Here is an 18,035-nt window from a genome sequence, read left to right as displayed (position 1 = left end):
CCGAGATGCTTTTAGGACCCATTTACGTCTTAAGAAACAATTAGGTAAAGGCGTTTGTTTAAAATCATTTTTTAAAAAACTAGGAGAGTGGGAGGAAAACCTTCAGCCAAACTTGGGAAGCAGATGCCATGATATACAATCCAAATGTCTCGTTTTAGAGGCGAGTGAAGGTTTAGACGGATCTCCCCGTTCTTTTGCGCGCTTATGTCAGGGAAATGCGAGTTGTGGATTCCGCCTTAACTCTTGAGATTTATGGACAGGCAGGAGGCTCAATTCCGGGCAAAGCCTGATGAAATTACAGTAAGATTCGCAACCCATTCCTTTACCTGTCTACTTAGAAGTAAGTCTCGTGCCGATTCCTTCCCCCCCCCCAAGTGCCCGCAGAAGTTCCCCTTCGTTCAACGGTAAGTAATTACGTTCCAGATTTGACCTCCCTCCCATCGCCAGCAAAACACACTGCCTTTAAATATCTTTCGTCCTCTTTTTTTCTTCTGAAAGCTCCAGGGAACAGATTAAAATTTCAAGTTTCTTTCCCCTGGAGAAAAAAAATATATTTTGTTTTAAGTGTTCCTCCGCCTCCACCCGGCAGACCGAACCAAAAAAAAAAAGATATATTTATTTCTTAACAGGATTTTTATCCTCCTCCTGCTGCGAAAAAAAAAAGAGAGTAGAAGAACAATCCGCACCGGGTAAAATTCCCCAGGGACTCGGACATACACTTTCCCCCCTCGAGCAACAAAATCAAATAAACGCGTTTTTTTTTATCCCGGTCGCCCGTCCTTACCGCGACCACACGCGACAGACCAGTAACTTTGAGGCCACCAAATGTTCGAGGAATTTTTTTTTTAAAAAAAGAGAGAGAGAAAAAGACGAGGAAAGAAAGAGAGAAAAGCGACCGGATTTCAGAAGTTCTTTTCCAACTTCCCTCCCCCTGCCCGGATAAATGGTTACCTTATACAGCGTCCAGACTTTACTCCCCCTGCTTTCTTGCGGGGTGTCGCCCCCACCCCCTCAATCCAGCAAGGGGGTGAGACGAGGTGCGTGACCAACAGACAACCCCCCCGGGTGGGTCCCCCTCGCGCCTCCCCTCCTCTCAACTCGGAGCGGTGGGTCGGATCCGGCGTCAGCTACGGGTAGGAAAAGGTGCTTTTGCCCGGTGGGGCTCTGGAGGTTTTTTTTTTTTTCCCCCAAAAAAATTATTTCCTGCGCAGAAGACGGCGAGGATGGATGGCAGCAAGCTCCCTCCCTCCACCCCCGCCCCTCTGAAAATCAGCCCTCCTCATCGAGGCCACGAAATCTCCCCTCCTCCTCCTCCTCCTCCCCCCCTCCCCACCGCCTCCAGCATCTTCCCCAGTTCAGAGAGAGCAGACACTGGTCGGGAGTTGAGTCTGGGGCTCGGCGCCCGGCCAGCCTTCCAGACGGTCTGGAGAGCGAGAGGGGCAGGATCCATGTGCCAGAGCTAGGGCTCAGGAAAGGTGTCCCCTCTCTGTGCGCGTTGCGGACTACAGCTCCCATCATCCCCCATCTAGCCAAGTGGAGGAGGAGGAGGAGGAGGGAATGAGGGACCTTTCTCAAGTTCTGGCTAAGATTCAGGACAGATCCCCCCCTCCCCGCTCCCTCTCCTCTCCTCCCCGCCCCCCTCCCAACGCTTCTCTACTTTTACAACCCCAGCGCAGGTCTGCGGAGGGAGTCCCCCGAGATCGGCGCACATCTGGATGCAGCTAGCGGGGTCAGGTCCCTTTCTGCCTGGGGCCACTAGCGTTGGCATTCAATTAAAGGGGAGCGGGTTTAACTCGTTCCTGGCCGCTTCCTTGCCGTTCACCGACTCCTTTTCCCGCACCGCACCGCCCCCCCTTGCTGAATGGCCACCCCCCCCACACAACACCCAAAACCAAAGGAGGTGGGAGGGAACCTTCCAGAAGTCGAAGCAAGGAGTTGAAAAGAGGCCACCACTCATCCAACTCCTTGGCAGGCGGGTCCGAAGTACTCTTACTCAGAAGTAACGCTGGTGGGCTGAATTTCCAAATAGGTGCGCACAGGATCTCAGCCTTCCTTGACCGTAACTTTGCTGAAGGAGAGCAAAGGGCGGAATTGAATCAAATCCGCGATTAATGATATTTTTAAAAACAAAAACAATAATGTAAATATCGAGAAAACTCGCTCCCTGAAAAGTGGGATGGGGGGGGGGGGAAGCGAGAGAAGGAAGGGGAAGATCTTTGAGAAAACTAATAGTGACCTGTGGGTGACCCTCAAGGGGCGAAGCTGCTGCCGTTAAAATCCGGCAATGAAGTCTAAGATCTGAAATTGACAAGGTCGATGATATAGAGCCTTGGCAAGAAAGGCGAAGGAGACGGGCTACGAGACCAGAGACCAGTTGGAAATTGACAAGACCTGAGAATATGTTTACAGCGGAGATGGGAGATGAAAGCAGGAAGGAAGAACAAAATTATACGGAAGGGTTATTGTAAACAAACTACCTTCCCTTTTTCTGCTTGCAAACGTTTCGTTTGTTAGCTCTTCCCTGACGTTAACGTTAGGAACACAGAAATTCGGACCAACTTCCCTTCGAAGTTAAGTTCTGTCAAAACGTGGGTGTAGACAAGGGGTACGTGAAGACAGGTAGTTAGACTTTACGACCCCACTTCCCAAAACAAAAATAAAGCACAATTGGATACGGCCGTCCAAAGTTAAGGAAGCACGGAGCTTCCTTTCAAGGATTGATTGATTGACTGGTTGATACTTCCCAGTTTTTCATAGTAGACGAAAATATATTCATTACTTAGAGAAAACACATACCACCAAGGAAGCCCGTGATCCTAACCACCCCCCATCCCTATGTATTGGACCTATTCCCCATCACATATCACAACTATCCTTTTTCTTCTACTACTACTGTATCCTTCTTTGGGCTGACGCCCTCTTCCACTCCCTCCTTGTCAGAAAGTTAAGAGGAGAACAGGTCTGGTCACTCGCAAGCACCCCAAAGGACAAAGCCAGAGAGTTGTGGCCTCTAAAAGGCAATCAGACATAATTTTGTCCGCTTCAGGATGAGGGACTAAGAGAATATCACACAGTGTTTTTGCCAGTGAAAGGATTCTAATTCCACTTTTCAGGAATTTCTCGATGCATCCAATAAACTTGTTCTGCTTGTCTGCAGTTATATTTGCAACTGCAGAGTAATTTCCGTCTCTGTTCTTTAGGCATTCTTGGGTTGATTTCTTTTGTTGTATTCCTGGTTCAAGCCTCTGTCTTGGGCTCTTTGATCTGAAATTTCTGATGTTTAAGGGGGTTAGGAAAAGAAAGGATCATAGATGGGAGGCGTGAACACAGCTTTTGGAAAGAACTATAAAACAATAACTGGACACACTAATATTGTTCTACTGATTCTCTCTAAAAGGATCCCTCTGATAAATACACTTTACCATCAAGTTTTATCCCACATCATCTGAACAGATTATAAACAGCTTAACTGTGTTATCTCGGAAGTAAACCCTATTGCTTTCAATGGGCGCAGGATTTGAGTTGTCATATATGGAACTGAGAACTGGACCATAAAGAAGGCAGACTGCCAAAGAATTGATGCTTTTGAATTGTAGTGCTGGAGGAGACTCTTGAGAGTACCCTGGACTGCAATGAGAACAAACCTATCCATTCTGAAGGAAATCAACCTTGAGTGCTCACAGGAAGGACAGATCTCGAAGCTGAGGCTCCAATACTTTGTCCATCTCATGAGAAGAGAAGACTCCCTGGAAAAGACCCTGACGTTGGGAAAATGTGAAGGCAAGAGGAGAAGGGGACGACAGAGGACGAGATGGAAGGACAGTGTCATCGAAGTGACCAACATGAATCTGACACAACTACGGGAGGCAGTAGAAGACAGGAGGCCCTGGCATGCTCAGGTCCATGGGACCACGAAGAATTGGACACGACTAAATAACTAAACAACAACAACAAAAATACTTTTTTTTCTGGGCACACCACTTCCCTGTTACCTTCAAAGCTGGGGTCCCAAGGTCTGTTCAGTCCAGTTTACCCCCATTGCCTTCTATTAACATGGTGAGGGGTATCCACCTTCTCAAGTTCTTGGTACAGGTTGCAAATCTGACTTACAGCGACCCTAATAGGGTTCTCAATACAAGGAATTAGAAGTTTGAGCTACTTAGTAAAATGTCACATTTTAAGGATGGGACAAACTCTAGCTGGTATCTAATCACATAAAGAATCTCCCCATGTAACAATACTGTTGATACCCAGTAACTGCTATGTGTATATTCACACACAGGTATGGATACAGAGATACACACCCAAATTCTGTGACCTGTTCCTCTGAACTCAGTGACAGTTTCAATTAAACTTCCATAACATCTGGCTGAGCAGAAGTTAGTCTGGAGAAAAGTTACATTGATTCCAGTAGAAATTTGCTTCCATCTGAGCATCAAAACTTGGAAAGGCCACCTCAGATATGATCTGCACATGTTTTATTTCATGCGGCAAGAACTCTGCACAGGCCAGCTGCAATTCTGTACATATGAATATTCACAGAAGAAATTCAAATAAGACTTGTTCAAATGAACTTTGTATTCTGCGTCTCACCTGGAGGAACAGAAGTTTGGTCATTCCACTCTGTTATGCTTTATGATTATTAAAAAGTCAACCAGTGCTTTCCAGTTTTAGAAGCAAACATACACAAGTCTTTGCACAATAGGATTTTATGTATATGTTACATATTTGGAAGGCAAAATAAGCAAAACACAGGAGCTATTGTGTTGAGAAATCCAGATTAAAGTTACTAATGACAATGAGATCTATTGACTTTGGTCCATTTGACTGCTTTCTGTCTGATCCACCTCACTGGGTTGTTGTAATAGTAAAGGTAACGTGTACGGAGGGAAGAGTCACATCCTGAACTCATTGGAGGAAAGGTGGTAGTTTGATAAATAAAAGTGAACTGCTAAAAAGATGATTCAAAGCAACTAACATTAGCCATGTCGTCTTACGTTGATTTATTCATGTACAATGTCAACTGGCATTGTCTTGGTGAGTGAGTTTAGGGGTGCCCCCTGTGTTAGAATACATTGCTGTCCTTAGCAGTAAAGCAACTTGCTAACTGCTCAAAACAAAACAATGATCGAACAAATAAAGGAACAGACAAGATTCAATGATGAAAGAACATGAAAAGTACCAGGAATAATTTCATCCTGTTTGGGTCTGTTAAAAAAAAATAAGCAGTGGGTGAGATCCTGTCTCTTTCAAAAGCAGTGTCATTCTTTCCTTTATGTTTTATAGAGACAAATCTTTCTCAGTTTAAACACACACAGAGAGAGAGAGAGAGAGAGAGAGAGAGAGGGAGGGAGGGAGGGAGGAAGGGAGGGAGAACAAGCAAAGAACTTCATTCACAAAATAAAGATTTTAAACTTCGTATGAACTTGCTTTCATTTTGACTGCAGAACAATCCTTTTTGACTGCATACCAAGAGAGGTTCATGCTGCTTCAACCTCTTTTGCTACTTCTTCCTTAATAGATACAGGACGGGACAGGCAGATATTCAACAGATGAGTTTCCCAGGAGATACAGTAATAAGACCACTTCATTGGCTAAAGGTATACAGTATCTGCATGTGACGACTGATATAATGTGGCTTACGGGGCGGTGGGGGGGGGAAGAGAATCTCACAGTATTCCTTCTGTCTGAAACAGCAGCCCGGTGCCTGCATTGTAATCCATACGTTCTGGATTACAATGCCCATCAGCCCCACTTGAACATGGCTTACAGTGAAGAGTGATGGAAATGGAAGTCCAAAATATCTGGAGACAGCCAGTTGAGATTTGCTGCAATGGAAGAGCAACATAAAGGAACCAAACTGTTTCAATATAATTCCTTATTTCCAGAGGCAATAGAAGCAATTTTTTTTTCAGTAAAGCATTGATGCTAGCAAAGGACGCCTCGGCAAATGGCTTTGACTCTTCTGGGTTTTTTTCCCCCCTCCATCTGCAAATGGGAGAATATTCAAGCCAAAATGGCATTCTCTGGTCTGAAACATCTTCCAGTTGTGTTGGACTGGGCTGTGTTTATTCAGCCATCAGATGAAGGCACTTTGCCCATGCTCAAAGAAGCACTGATCTTATTATGGTATAGATCCCCTTCTGGGACTGAGTAGTTCTTTTGTCATTACGACAAGCACACTGCCATGCAATTTTTCTTTCGCTACAGATGCCAACAGAAAAAGGAACCACACACAAAAAAAACCCACACACCCTGTTCTCTCTAAGCTATTTCACACAACCACTTTGCCAACATTGAAAGAGTAAAAGGCATGGCGGTTGGGGGCAGAAAGAGAGGAGACGGGGGAGAAAAAGGAGTGGGGGGGAAAGAGAGAAGGCCCCTAAACCAGACTGCAGCGCACCAGCTCAAAATGTCTGGCCCCTCGCTTCAGGCCATAATTAATTTGAGATTTATTTTTATTGGAGAACTCAGTCTCGTTTGACCTTAGCCAAACAAGACTTCAGCTAGACCCTAGATGCGCTTGAATGAAATGGAATATTTCTCTCTAACTTCTCTTCAGGCATCTGTGCCTGCTTTGAATTTGTTTCTCAGACTTCATATATTTGGAGATTTGAAAGAAAGATTTAAGGCTTTCTCTCTCTTCCCCCCCCCCCCCGCCACCCCACCCTTAGCATCTACCTCCTCCCCTACAGAGTAAGGGAGGGGCCGGTGGAAAAGGCAGACTGGAGTACAAAATGTATAGGACCTCAAGCATGTTTTCTTAAAGGTGTATTTTTCTCTTAAGTCCCCCCCCCCCCCCGATAATGGAACCTTTAGAAGGTCAGCTGAGTTACTGAATTAACTGAAGGGTATTTGGTTACTTGGATTCTGGGGTCTGGAAAAGCAGGAGAGTTACAGTGTAAAAACATATCCTTTGAGCCTTAAAGGGAAAAAAATGCCCTTATTTATTTATTTTTAACAGCTTCAGTATGTTGAATTTTCCAGGCTAAATAAAGCATGAACTTGAAGCAACACCTTGAAAGCAGATCAAAACAAGAATTCACTGCCGTTCCTCTAAAACAGAACACAAAACCAAAACAACTCAATATAATATTATTGTGCTGTAGAAGAAGAAGAAAAAACTAAACGAATGTTTTATAATTGGACTGTATTAGGTGGAATGGAGGTGAAATGTAAAGCAAGTCTGTGAAAATGCTGCACCCAGATCTTAGAAAAAGCTGTTGTTAAAAATATTAAAGGACCGGATAGGTCAGAGGTTTAGGTCTCTGGGTTGGGAGTTCAAATTCCCACTGTGCTTCTTGCAAGTAGAGCCAGCCTGTGTGGCTTTGAGCAAGTTTCACAGACTGAGGGTGCTTTGCAGAAGAAGGGAATGGCAAACTACTTCTGTGTATTCTTTACCTAGAAAATCCTGGAAAGGGTCACCCTAAGTCAGAATTGACTTGACAGCACTATTGTTTATTATTATTATTATTATTATTATTATTATTATTATTATTATTATTATTATTATTATTATTATTATTATTATTATTATTATTATTATTATTATTATTGTATTAACTTAAGGAAATATGTGTCACAATGTATATTAGCATATATAGACACTTGATTTTAGGTTTTACTATGTATGTTATTTTATCTTGTTTTGTTACTCATGTAAGCCGCCCTGAGTAGACTTTGTCTAGAGGGGCGGGGTAGAAATTCAATAAAAGTAAAGTAAAAGTAAATATTTTAATCTGCATTGTGAATTGAGCCTCTATGCTGTGAGGTTGGAAGACCAGCCATCGTAAGATCGAATCAATGGGACGGAGTGAGCTCCTGTTGCTTGTCCCAGCTCCCGCCAACTAGCACTTCAAAAGCATCTAAAAATGCGAGTAGATAGATAGGTACCACCTCGGTGGGAAGGTAACGGTGTTCCGTGTCTAGTCGTGCTGGCCACATGACCACGGAAGATTGTCTTCGGACAAAATGCTGGCTCTATGGCTTGGAAACGGGGATGAGCACCACCCCCTAGAGTGGGACACGACTGGACAAAATGTCAAGGGGAACCTTTACCTTTACACAATACTGATCAGAAGTTAAGTCCCACATGGTGTGTGTGTGTTCCCAAATAACAAGGCTGGGAGTACAACTTTATGAACACATATTTGGGAGTTAGATATCTCTGGTAAGAAGGGTGCTTTGACTTAGCAATGAGCCAACTATTCTTTCTATACACAAATAATGTAACATTCTAATTATACAGTATGTGAATAATATGAATGGTCATCATGCCAGGAAATGAACCATTAATTAAGCAAGATGTGTTGGCTGGACAGCAGCATTGCTCTTTGAAGACTGTCTATCTTTCCTGGTCCCCAGATAAAACAGTGTGACACAGCTTGGAAAAGTTATTTCTTGGGCTACAGATTCCAAAAGGCTCAACCCAGCCTGGCTAACGTCCTGGGGACTTGGGAGTCATACTTCAGAAAGTTAAACCTCTCAAATTGTGGATTTAAAAATCCTGGAAGCATTTCTCTTGACCTGTATTTGTTTGAGGAATACAGTGGTGTCTTGCTTAACATTACCTCGTTAAATGACAAATCCGCTTGACGATGAGGTATTTGCGATCGCTTTTGCGATTACAAAACAATGTTTTAATGGGCAAAATTCACTTCCCGGCAATCAGTTCCCTGCTTCAGTAACCGATTCTTTGCATTACGATAATCAAAACAGCTGATTGTTGGGTTTCAAAATGGCCACCTGCTGTGTAAAATGGCTCCCCGCTGTGCTTTAGGACCGATTTTTTGCTGCCCAGGCATTGGAAAATGGCAACCCTATGGAGGATCTTTGCTGGACGCTGAGGTACTTAGCCCATTGAGACACATTGAGCGGTTTTCAATGCGTTTCAATTGGCTTTTTTATTTCGCTTGATGAGGATTTCGCTCTACAGCAATTTCGCTGGAACGGATTATCCTCATCAAGCGAGGCACCACTGTACTAAAGGAAGCATGCTGTGCAGTGGGTGGGTCTGAAGTCCCTAGTGGGTGGAGCCAGAGCCTAAAAGAGGTGGGGCATCTTTTTCATCTCTTCACCCTCTTTTCTGCCTACATAGGATGCTGATGAAGAGGAGATCATTCGTAGCAGATGTTAGAAGCACTGATTTCAGCAGAAGGGTTTCGAACTCAGTTGAGTGCAGCTGAGGCCCAGCATAGGGGTTTAAAATATGTCCACAATATTATTTCAGCAGAGTTATTGGGTTTCTCTTTTGCAGCTCTGCCTTTACCCATGAATTATTATACTACCAACTCTTCTTGAATAAGATGTGTCTCTCGTTTTTCTTTCCACTGTAGTCTACGGTTAGGCGGAGAAAAATTGACAGCCCCTAGGTCACCCAATCCCTTTCACAGCTCATTGGGGATTTGAGCCTAAATCTTCCAAACCCCACACTAGCACTCCAACCAATAGAGGGCACTGCTCTACAAGGTTATCACAGTTTTTCCAGGCAGCAGGAAACTTGGAATTTCTCATGCCCATCGTTTTGACTTGGCTTCAGAAAGCCTGTAAGCTTGGCAGTCAACTCAGCATCAAGAGTTAGCCCTATTTAGTAGGATGGAGTAGTGTGGGCACAGAATCCATTAGGTATTACCAGATGTTTTGCTTCCTCCAACTTCTGGCAACCCTATGAATGATCCATCTCCAAAATGTCCTGCCTCAAACTGCCCTCAAAGTCTTTAGGGAATCAATCTATTTCATAGTTGGCCTTCCTCTTTTCCTGTTGCCTTCTACATTTCCCGACATTATTGTCTTTTCCAGAGAATCCAGCCTTCTCATGATGTGTCCAAAGTAGGACAGGCTCAGCTTCAACCTTTTTTATTTTATTTTATTTTTTGCTTCCAGAGGTAATTCAGACACATAAACACGGATTCTTAATATCCTTGGTAATATGGCAGATGCACAAGAATGGGGAGTTGTGGAAAACCCTCTGTGGTTGAATGAATTTTATTTTATTCAATTCTAATTTTTAACCTGCTTTTCTCCTAAAATGGATCCAAGGTATTAACCCTTCTTCTACAAACCTCATAAGAGCTTACAAATCAAATTGGTCTTTTAAGCCAGATGGGCGGGGTATAAATCAAATCAAATCAAATCAAATCAATGGATGAATGAATGAATGAATGAATGAATGAATCACAGATATTATATAAGACCCTACGACCATTAATTCTAGACTGAAACAACACATCCCCAGTCTCAAGCAGACCGCAGTGAAACCGGATGCTGATAGTCTGAAATAAACAAACAAAAATCAGAAAAAAAATCAGAATAGGCCATTGGTTACTCTCCTAAAATGGTTGATTGGCCAGCTAATTGGTTACCACATGTTTTTCCATCAAGATCAAATCAGCATTCTCTTCTATTTGCAACTCACAACAATCCTGTGAAGAAGACCATGCACATCGAGAATAGGGGAGGGAGAGTCGTTCAGTATCATCTAACAGGCTTAAATAGCAGAGTAGGAATTCGAATATGGTTCTTTTTGTTCCTGATGTGACCAAAACCACAAACTGCTACCTCACCCTGAAAATAATGTTGTATATGCTATTTTCAGTGTTGGTTTCACTAGGGCCAGAAAGCTCCCGCTCCAGACATTCTCTGGGGATTCTCAGACATCACACAACCCTTACCCCACCCCTCCCCAGGCTACCTCATAGGGTTATTTTGAGATGGCAATGAGGGCTAGGGAGGAGAAATCATGGCCTAACCCAGCCTGTGAAGCAGTTATATCCATCCTTCTGTGCTCTAACTGTAGTTCTGCTGTTGGGTCATGACACCTAGAGTTCGTGGCTTCTCTTCCCACAATCATGAGTGAAGAGGGGAAAAGAGAAGCAACTGGTGAGGAACACTGACCAGCAGCTTTCCACAACCTAGCTCCCCTTAGAAATTTGGGACTACAACTCCCATAAATCCACTCACTGATTAGGAGTGATGGGTGACGTAGTCTAAAATAAGTGGAAGGTGCCAGCTTGTGGGATACCGTGCAGAGTGCAATAAAAATGATTGAGCATCAGCATGACACTGTCAGGTATTCATCTGTGCTCAGGTATTTTGGCTACAGAGGTTATTGCTCCCTTTTCAGCAGCCACCACTGCTTAGTCCTCTGAAGCAGAAACGTGACAACAGAGAAATGTCGGGGTTTGTCAGTAGCACTAATATTTTCCCATGCAGTAAAAATGTCTGTGTTTTTCGTTATCAACACAATCCTCCTCACCCTCCACCCGCCCTCAACTCTTTTTAAATGCTTCTCAAACCTTCCAGTCAGGGAAATGTTAAGAACAAGCCAAATATTGTTTCCAGCCATCATGGCTCCGTTCTAGCCATGAATATCCTCCTTTGTGTAGCACCAAAAACATTATGGCTGAATGAAAATCCATTTTTGAAGTGGGGAAAAAAAGCAAAACGTTATGCACTGAACGACGATTTCCTTTTTCCCATCTCATTCAGAAGTGACTTATCCCACCTCTTCCAAAAAATATATGGGTTGGGGGGAACCCAGTATGGATTTCCTTTCAGAAACAGGAATTTCCCTAGGATGAGATGGTACAATTTTTTTAATGAAATGTTTATCATTATGTGCCAAAATCTTCTTGTTGAATGTAGTAAATCACTCTCGAGTAGGCCCATTAAATCAATGGGGATTTTTCTGAGTCAAGTCTTCAATAAGCCACATTGAGTCAAGGGGGGCTACTCTAACATCACCATAATCCGTTGCAACTAGAGTAGGCCCCTTTGAATCAATTCAATTCATGGAGGAATTGACTTATGAAATCTCCATTGATTCGATGGGTCTATTCTAATAGGATTTACTACTCTAAGTAACAGGATTCTGGCCATCGTTGTTTGTAGTTTCGGTCTCCGGCTTCAGAGCCAGATGTGAGAGTTCAGCTCTCCCACTGTGCCTCCTTGATGGTCCATAGGGTCCCTTCCAGCAAGAATTCACTTCTAAGATTGTTAATTGAACTCACAACCTCTAGCTCTGCAGCCAGAGATCTAAATCATTGAGCTATCCAGCAATTCATAATGACTTCAGACTAGGATATCTGGAAGACTGCCACCTACAGGATCAGGGAAGGACAACATGCAGCCTTCCAGATGTGATCTGATTTTAGCTCCTATCAGCCTTAGCTAGCAGAGCCAACAGGGAGGAATGCTGGAAATTGCAATCCAACAATGCATTAAGGGGCTGCAGTGAACCCATCCCTGCCCAATAGGAACCTAACTGATAGCAGAGACAGTCTTGCGAGGTTCCTGTTACTTTCCCCACCACCAAAGGGGGTGCAATTGGTGAGAATATAAGTCACAGCCTTTTCTGTGATGGTACCCAGCTATTGAATTCCACCCCCCCACACACACACATAAACATATAAACACACACTAAATATCGACCACTAATGGTAATTAGACAGGGAATGAAAACTTCCAATTCCACTTACCATTAGCAGCTTTTTATACACATCTGGATCTTATAACTCTGCTCTTTATTGTAAGGTCTGATTTTTAATTTTTTTATGTGATGATGCTTAGGTTATTTATTACTTACATGCAGATCACACCTTGCCTCAAGACAAGAGTACATGACCACAACTGTGTAAAGAAGGTCAGGATAGAAGACAGCAAATGGCCCAAGATCATCCTGTGAGTCTCATGATTCAGCAGGGACGTGAGCCTTGACTTCCCAAGTCCCTGTGCAACACTCTAAGCGGCACACCACATATTGGATAGATGCAATTGGTCCAAAAATGGCACCCAAGCCCTATACATAAATACAAGCATCCTTTATGAGATTACTCTCTCCAGGTACACAGCTCATTAATGAAAGCTGGAGCTGAAAAGATGCTAAGTCCTGCTGCTGTATGAAGACAACACCTTCTTAATCTAATTTAGGGGCTTAAACAAGATATGACGATGACCATGTGCACTTGGCCAAGAGAATCTAAAAAGGAGCAAGCTTTGTCTGTAAGATTGGTCAAGGGCTTCAACGGACTCAACTGCCAACTCAAATGCCAATGCATATTATTTCTTGCAATATGCATTTAGGTCTGTAAGAAGATATATTCTGTATCAGACCAAAGCCTCATCTTGTTTACACTATAGCTGAACTGTCGCCTATGGAGAGCAGCACAGTACGACATGAATATCTTTAATCCCTCTTGCATCTTCCAAGTGGAGCTGAACCTTTATAGAAAGGTCCCATAACATCCCACTGATGATGGTGGCATGTTAAGAACCCGAGGCAAAAGCAAAACGTAGGCAGAAGAAGCCTGAAAAATAGACCACCCCTCAACACAAACACACACACACACATACACACACATTTCCTAGTTCAAAATCACCTTCTTCTCCCAAGCCCCTATTCTGTTCTCTTGGAAAAAAAAGACACAGATGTCTGTCTTTTTATCAGCAGTAGGAGAAAGCCTTTTATGTGTGCATGCCCGCCCGTGATTGTAATTAGAAGTAAGGATGACAGCCAGGGAGGAAAGGGTTAAACAAAATGAAAACTTTTCCTTCTTCAACTTGCATCTCCTTGTGGCTGCTTTTTTTTTTAAAGTCTGGGGAAAGTTATATGTCACCTTCATATGGATGGTTTATTTTGCTTCCAGCTTGTGCAAAGCCATATTGCCCCAAGCTCTCAAGGCAGAGACATTCTTGTTCCTTAAAACACAAAACACATACACACACACACACACACACACACACACACACACACACACACACACACACACACACACACACGGTGTACTTAGGATTTTGTAACATACGGAACGTTTTGTCACCTCATACACCACAACTCTCTGACCCATTTCGCTCTAGCAAGCCCCAAACACCAGAACATGTGGCAGTAGCAGGGAGTATCCTCATATAGAGTTAAACATTTTGGACCTATATGGAAAGTCTTCTGTGTATCATTTTGATCAAGGCATCTCCAAGAAAGAGGAGAATGAGAAAAAGCAACAGCGCCTTCAAATCACCACCTACGTACATTGCCTTAGCACGGTCCGTGTGTGCAAGTCTACTTCTGTGTCCAGTCAAGGCGGGGATACAGCTGATGAGATTTTAGATGCTCCTAGTTGAAACGCCGTTTCACAACTTGTTTTTGTGGCTTCTCCTTGCTTTCAAAGGCCCTTTGTCACGTTTTCCATGGGGTCTTGTCCTTCGAGACGCACAAGCCCATGCTCTCCTCCCCCCACCTTCTCAAGTGAGCGCATGGAACTAGTTCCAGGGCTCTTTGGATCCTGGCCAAGGGGTTGTTATAATATTTTATCTGCGCAAGAGAGGGATGACAACATGTTGGCAAGGCTGAATTCACATATTAATCCCAAAGGCCTTCCTAAAACATCATCATGTTTAAGCATTTATATTACACTTCTAGATTGTTCCCATACATTATCTCCATCCAGTTTTGTTTCAAAAGCCTCGTTGTTGTTGCAATGTGCTGTCAAGTCACCTCCAACTATGGTGACCCTATGGATGAGAGATCTCCAACATGTCCTATCCTGAACAGCTCTGCCACTCAACACTTGTAAACTCAAGCCTGTGGCTTCCTTTCTCATATTTGGTCTTCCTGTTTTCCTGCTGCCTTCCACCTTTCCCTGCATTATTGTCTTTTCCAGAGAATCCAGACTTCTCATGATGTAGGACAGCCTCAGTTTCCTCATTCTTGCCTCCTTAAGTACCGGAGGCTTCATTGGATCTAGGATCCACTTGCTTGTCTTTCTGATGGTAGGGTATCTGCAAAGCTCTCCTCCAGCACCATATTTCAAATGAATAATTTCCCTCTGTCAGCTTTCTTCACTGTCCAGCTTTCATGCCTATACACGGTGATCGGGACTACAAGACTGTAGATGATTCTGGTCCTGGTATTCAATCCTTACACTTGACGACTACTCTCATTCCTTCCTTGCTGCTCTTCCAAGTTTCAGTCTTCTGAATTCTTAGTTGTAGTCTTCATTTGGACTGACTGAACCAATTTCACTTTCTTCATTGTCAGCATCAAAGTTGAGTAGTTCTTCTGTAGTCATGACTTTTGTCTTTTTACTATTCCACTACAGCCCTACTTTGGGCACCTTCTGCTTTCACTTTCACTAAAAGTCATTTTGAGTCATTGGTGCTTTCTGCCAGTAAAATTGTGTCATCTGCATATTTTAAATTACTGATGTTTCTTCCACCAATGTTCAATCCATCTGAATCTAGTTATTGCTTTCTGTAAGATATATTCTGCACTCAGATTGAATAGATAAGGGGATAAAATGCACCCTTGGATGGCACTTTTGCCTATAGGAAACCATTCTGGCTCTTTAAATTCTGTCCGAACAGTAGCTTCTTTCTAACAGTGAAGTGCTGAAACACACCCATTTTTTCCAGACCAAAGCTTCTTATGATCTGCACAGTTAAAGGCTCTGCTGTAGTCTGTAAAGCATAGATTGATTTTCTTCTGAAATTCTTTGGTGCACTCCAGTTGCCATGGGTATTTGCAATATAATCTCGAGTGCCTCTCGCTTTTCAGAATCCAGCTTAAACATCAGGCATTTATCACTTCATATAAAGTAAAACCTTTTGTTGCTACACCTTGAGCATCACTTTGCTTGAATGGGAAATTAAAGCAATGTTCCTATAGTTACTGCACTTCTTGGCATCTCGTTTCTTGGGAGTTAGAATGTTTCTAGTCATTCTTTTGTTTTCCATAATTGTTAGCATATTCTTGTTAGGATTTTAATAGATTCAATCCCAGTTCCTTGAAATCATTCTATTGCTATCCCATCTATCATTGCTAATTTATTTTTTCCTAGTGCTTTCAGAGCAGCTTTCACTTCACTTGCTAGAACTGCAGGTTCTTCATCATAGGATTCCTCTTGAAGGGAATTTGTCATATTTCTATTTCCTCTGTATAGCCCTTCAGTATACTGTTCCACTTTCTCTTTATTTTCTCTTGGTCAGATAGTGTACTTCCCTGTTGGTCAGCATTCCTAATGTAGGCTTAATTTTCCCTTTGATGTCTTCTGGAAGAGGTTTCTGGTTTTTTCTCCCCTTTTTGTTGTTTTCTATTTCTTTGCACTGGATGCTGTGATAATTCTCTTTGTTTCTATGTAACGGTCACAGGAAAAATTGCATTCAGGGTTCTGACCCTATTTCTATCACCTTTTACTTTTGCTTCTCATTTGTCCTTTGCTATTTAAAACACATGCTGTACCATTAGTTGCAATCCTTCCCAGATTCATTCATGCTTGTTTATACTCTACATGTGTGTATGTGGGTTCATAGTTACATGAGTCATTTAGTTTTCATTCCACTCAAATAATGAAAACAGGCCCGATTTTAAAAGGCCTTCTCCTGAAACAAACAAACAAGCCGCTGTTGATTATGGCTGCTGAGCATGATTACGCAGGGAAAGCATGCTGACTCTGTGCTTTGGAACAGGGCCCATCTGATACCATCAACTATCCCATTATGAATGCTACAAACACTCATTCATACTTTAATTGCCTTCAGTAGGACTCCCCCCCTCCAGTTGAGTTCAGATCAGCAAGAATAAAAGGGAACCCAGGAACCCCATTATCCAAACATGAGGCGTTCAAGCCCTCCAGTTATTCGAATCCACAGTGCATCCTTTGTACGCCCCCACTAACGTCAACATAACCTTATGGCAAAGGGTAAACTGAACGACGTAAGATGAAGGGTGGGGTAAGGTAGTCATTTCATCCAGCAGATCTGGGGAACGAGTAAAAAAGTGTCATATTGCCATATTATTATTTCACTGTGGTTGTGGCGGACAGGTCCAGCGCTGGCTTTGGTATCTGGCTCCAGAGTTAGGAGTTTGATTTCTCACCATGGAAAAGGGAATAGTAAACCATTCCTGAATATTATCTCTACCCAGAAAGTCTGGAAAGCTTCACTATAAGCCAGAAATTCACTTGAGGGCACATTCTTGTTAGAAGCTACTACTTCCATTTTTTTCTTTTCCCACTTTTAATTGAATCATGTCTTTACGTATGATTACGTTTTAATATTTTTAAGTCCACAAAATGCTGAACTTCACAAAAAGAACGGGTGGGGGCATGGCATTCTGTCCTGGAACGTTGAAATCCCTTGGTCAGTCCGAAAACACACAAATACGGTTCCTATGTTCACATTCAGCTGAATACACTACACAGCCTAGTACACATTCCTTCACTCATTTTATACAATAATTAATGTATTACACCTAATTGGCACATTCATTTATGTACTTTATCTAACTGATTATCCCAACCCAACTCCTGCTAAAGAATGTTTGTATATTTTCAACTGGTACACATTTTCCCAGTCAGATTTTTAACACAGAGTTGTTCCAAAGTTTGGAAATGTTACATTCCTGGATTGCCAGTCCCAGAATATTCCAGATTTCCAAAAACATTACTTCCAAAAAATAATGTTTCTTAACTCTGATTTATACATGGTTAAATTTTCCAATATGCCCCATTAAAGTGGAAATGTGAAAAACGCCTCCTTCATCAATATTATTGGCTCCAATGGAGCACTTTCTCTTTCCATTCCTCTTAACAAATCCTGAGAATTTTAAACTCTTGCCGAACTATGAGATTTGTTACAAAATGTAGCCTCCTACCAGATCATCAACAAAACTACAGCTGGCAGAGTTCCTTGGGGCAATGGAAGAACTATTAAACTAAATAAATTCAATAGTGTAAATATATACTTCATTTCCCCAGGAAGTCACTTTTTAAACAAAGCAAAGTCTTAGTATGAATGTAGACATCTGATTTATGCAGAGTCAGGTAAGGTATCAAGAGGAGAAGGAAAAATAGGATGATGGGTCTAAATGGATTTGGAGTATAGTGCTCAGCATTTGGAATCAAGATTTAACCTCATTCCTTCTAAAACTCATTAGATGGTGGAACAGCAAGATGTGAACTGAGATGTCTACTGAGCCATATAATCGGTCTGGCCAAGACTGAAATATGGGATCCACAACAATAACAACAACACACTCAACCTGG

The 18,035-nt window shown here is 42.6% G+C and overlaps 1 protein-coding gene across 5 annotated transcripts in view; it reads right to left on the bottom strand.

Moving 5' to 3' along the window:
- The window catches only part of FLI1 (Fli-1 proto-oncogene, ETS transcription factor), a 121,732-nt gene that overhangs the window by 94,199 nt on the left and 9,498 nt on the right, over positions 1 to 18,035 (bottom strand). The window contains exon 1 of one of the 5 annotated variants that reach the window (XM_072979022.2): positions 952 to 1,071. The exons of the other annotated variants lie outside the window; for them this stretch is intronic. The gene's annotated coding sequence lies outside the window, so the exon portion shown is untranslated. Of the gene's footprint in view, positions 1 to 951; positions 1,072 to 18,035 lie in introns of those variants that run through there. 5 annotated transcript variants of the gene reach the window in all.

This window comes from Pogona vitticeps, chromosome 8 (genome assembly GCF_051106095.1).
Source record: "Pogona vitticeps strain Pit_001003342236 chromosome 8, PviZW2.1, whole genome shotgun sequence".
Classification (NCBI taxonomy): Eukaryota; Metazoa; Chordata; class Lepidosauria; order Squamata; family Agamidae; genus Pogona; species Pogona vitticeps.
This window is presented reverse-complemented; position numbering and strand designations above follow the sequence as displayed.